Source organism: Marmota marmota, unplaced genomic scaffold, assembly GCF_001458135.2.
Source record: "Marmota marmota marmota unplaced genomic scaffold, marMar, whole genome shotgun sequence".
Lineage (NCBI taxonomy): Eukaryota > Metazoa > Chordata > Mammalia > Rodentia > Sciuridae > Marmota > Marmota marmota.
The window spans coordinates 14,035,107-14,038,626 of record NW_026000075.1 but is presented as its reverse complement, the minus strand read 5'-3'; the positions used below and the strand labels follow the sequence as shown (position 1 = coordinate 14,038,626).

The 3,520-nt window shown below is 35.4% G+C and overlaps 1 protein-coding gene across 1 annotated transcript in view; it reads left to right on the top strand.

Moving 5' to 3' along the window:
• The window catches only part of LOC107149531 (EGF-like and EMI domain-containing protein 1), a 613,012-nt gene that overhangs the window by 710 nt on the left and 608,782 nt on the right, over positions 1-3,520 (top strand). The window lies entirely within an intron of this gene.

The following is a 3,520-nucleotide window of genomic DNA, read 5'->3' as shown; positions in this document are numbered from 1 at the left end:
TTTTTTTTTTTTTTTTTTTTTTTTTTTTTTTTTTTTTTTTTTTGACAGGTCAGCAAAGGTGAAGGATAGGAAATATTAAGTCTTGATCATTGTGTGAAGTGTAGCTACATGCTTGTGGCAAGTCTTTGCAAATTGTAAGGTCTCCTTGACTGTCTGGATAAGTTTTTACGAAATTCGGTGGCGTCAGCGGGATCATCATTGAAAGGTCTGAAAGAAAAGCCAGATCAAATTCTGCTTTTCATTTTCTGCTCTGGAGCAGTTATGAACAGACAGTATTTTGAACATTTGAATATTTTTTTCTACTTTGCTACTTCTTTGCTTCATTTTGCTTTTCTGAAATGTGAATATTTTATGATAGAAAAGGGGATTTAGATAAGTACACAAAGCCATCCATACATTTCCCAGGCTTCACTTTTTCGGGTAAGAAAAATACTATTTTTGGACTCACTTTACATTTCCATATTTCATCCCTTTCCTGTGAGATTCAATTTGCTACCTGGTTACTGCAAATGTCACTAACTATAAATCTTGAGACTTGGCCAGGATATCAGTGGTATCACACAAGTTCTTTCCTGCATAGTTTGTAAATACATATTTGGCAGAAATGCAAGGAGTTCTTGTGAATGTGATTTCTCTTGAATTGATAAGATTTGCCTTGTTTATTTTGAAGAGGTTGCTTTAGACTTTTCAGCTTATCTCTGAGAACATCTCACTTTGGATAACTTGTGCATGCGTAAGCCTTCATATCGTAGAAATTGCTTTTTAGCAAGCTTGCCCAGTAGCCCTGCTCTTACCTTCACAAGTGCCCTTATTTAAGTGAATCCCAGTTTGCCTTATTAGGTAGTCACAGAATCACCCAGGCACATTGAGACTGAATAATCCCTTTGGAGAAAGGAATGGAGGCTTTGAGGAACAACAGAAATAAACCACTTTTTTTTTTTTTTTAACATTACTTAACTATTGTAACTCGTGTTTCAATAGTGGTTCTTTGGTTGAAAAGGCTGGGGGGATGACTTTGCACTTTTTTTTTTTTTAAGGAGGCTGCTCCTGCAGTTCATTTATTTATCAGATGAGATGAAATCAGATATTAAAAACAGTATAAATTTTTGATTGTTTAATAGAGATGTGTTTTCCAGGGAGCTATTGAGATCACTCTGATGACTCTTAGTACTTTCAGAAAACTAAATGGGGAAATCCAATCAAATTTATGTTTTGTCCTCTCTTGTATTAGAGTTAATGGTGGCTTCTTCAGTAGGAACCATGTTGGGATTTAGTGCTAGGTTTCTGCAGATGTCTTTGCAATTTTCGTAGGCATGTGGAATGCAACCATGTACAGCTCTTGGCTTCCAAATACCTGTCCATCTGTTAAATTAAAGAGAGTTCTTTCCTAGATTTTTTTTTTTTTTATTGACCTCTGAGGTCCATTATCAGTGAAAGCAGGCTTCTAATGAGGTGAAGACCACTAATGAGAATGCATCATCTTACTGACTGGCATTTATAGGTCATTAACACAGGTAAGAGTTTTATGTAGCTGATCTTGTACTTGTGAAGATTTGGGGAGCTAGAGAGACAAGGGAAATTAGGAAATGAATGTTCAGCTAACTAGCGGTCAGTTTAAACATAATGTATTTAATTCATGGTGTAGTCCTCAGAAAGTAAACACTTTTTATTTTATTTATTTATTTACATTTTTAGTAAACTAATTTTCAAAAGATATTTTATTAATGAAACAAAGAGATGTATGGCATATGGATTTTCCAGTTCTAATGATAATTGATTTGTGCAATGATCTTGTTGTATTTAGGAAACCTTGCATAACTTAAGTTTAGGCAGATTCATAAAATCAGTATTCTCTAAAGAGTGCTTAAGTACCCACTATGTAAGCAGGCTTTTGAAATCCCAGACCTAATCTATTTGAATTTTTTCTTAGATGCTGGACAAATTTCTAGATACTTTTCATGTACTATTTCATTTAATCTTGGAAATAGCCCTAGAGATAGGCATTATTATTTCCATTTTATGATGAAGAAGAGACATAGTAAGTTTAAGTTCAGACTCCAAAAATTCAGAATATCTGAATCCAGGCAGTCTGAGTCCAGAGCTGGGGTTCTTAACATATGCCCTATTTTAGAACATCCAACCCCAGCCTAGTTTTTTTTTTTTTTTTTTTCCCCTTTTTTCTTTTGGTTGTACTGGGGATTGAACCTAGGGCCTTATGCATGCAAGGCATGAATGTATAGAAGTATATAGAAACTTTCTATAGCTAATGTAGAAATTCAGGGGTCAGAATGGGAGTGGCAGAGATTTAGGTCTTACAAAGAATCCATGGACTTATAATTTGTCAAGAAGCTACCAACTGAGCTATATCCCCAGCCCCCCAGGCCATTTTTAAGAACTTCTTAAAGCAAGCATTTTCAATGGGAATGGAACTGAAGCCTTTGGGGTCTTTTTTGATGGTTGAAGTAGCTATAGGGTTATATTGGCTTTTGATGCTAGTTTGGAAAAGATGGTTATCCTACAATGGGTGTAAGTTCTCTTGCCTCATGGAGACTCCTTCATGCTTGTAGACACTTAAGTACTAAAATGATGAACTAGGCTTAAATGGGATGTGTAGGGTGGGGAAAGCTATCCTTGGCAAGTGCATTATGAAATCCAGAGTTGTAACTGGTGATGGCATTTTGATAAAGGGATATTGAAGAGTTTACTTATGTTAACGGTGCTCTGTAAATGTTTTGTGAAGGATTAAGTAGGAGGAAATAAACTCTACCCAGATCTTTGAGACATCAAGGAAAATGACTAGCTGTAATGCATTCTATTAAAATTTATCCTTTGTAATATACTCTTGTAAATACTTGCATAGTAACATTGATGAGAAGTAGTAAACATGGAGGGGTTGGCGCTATCATGCCAGACAGAAATGAATAAAGGCAGAACCAGTGGCTTAATCTCCTGGAACTTGGGATACATGGATTTCTCTGATATGTGGAGGGAATTTTAAGAAGGTGTGGTACTTTGTGGCTCAGCAGTCTTCTAAGTTGTGCAGGACTCCTCACATCCATCCCTAATGAGGATATCCAATATAGGCAGGTTTGTTTTTTTTTAATAGTTTTTTTAGTTGTCAATGGAACTTTATTTTTTTTATTTATATGTGGTGCTGAGAATCAAACCCAGGGCCTCACACATGTTTGTCAAGCACTCTGTCACTGAGCCACAACCCCACCCCAACATAGGCAGTTTTGACATACAAATTTGAAGTGTGCTAAATGTGATATTGTTCAACACTCATGTATAGAAGTATGTTTTATTTCAGCTTTCTATAGCTGATGTAGAAACTCAGGGGTCGGAATGGGAGTGGCAGAGATTTAGATTTTACAAAGAATCCATGGATTTAGAAATAGAATTTGTCAAGAAGCTATGATAATAATCTTGGTGGTAAAAGGAAGTTGAAAGTTGTCTCTTGTCCCACATACTATGCAGGAATTTTTTTTTTTTTTTTTTTTTTTTTTTTTTTTTTTTTTTT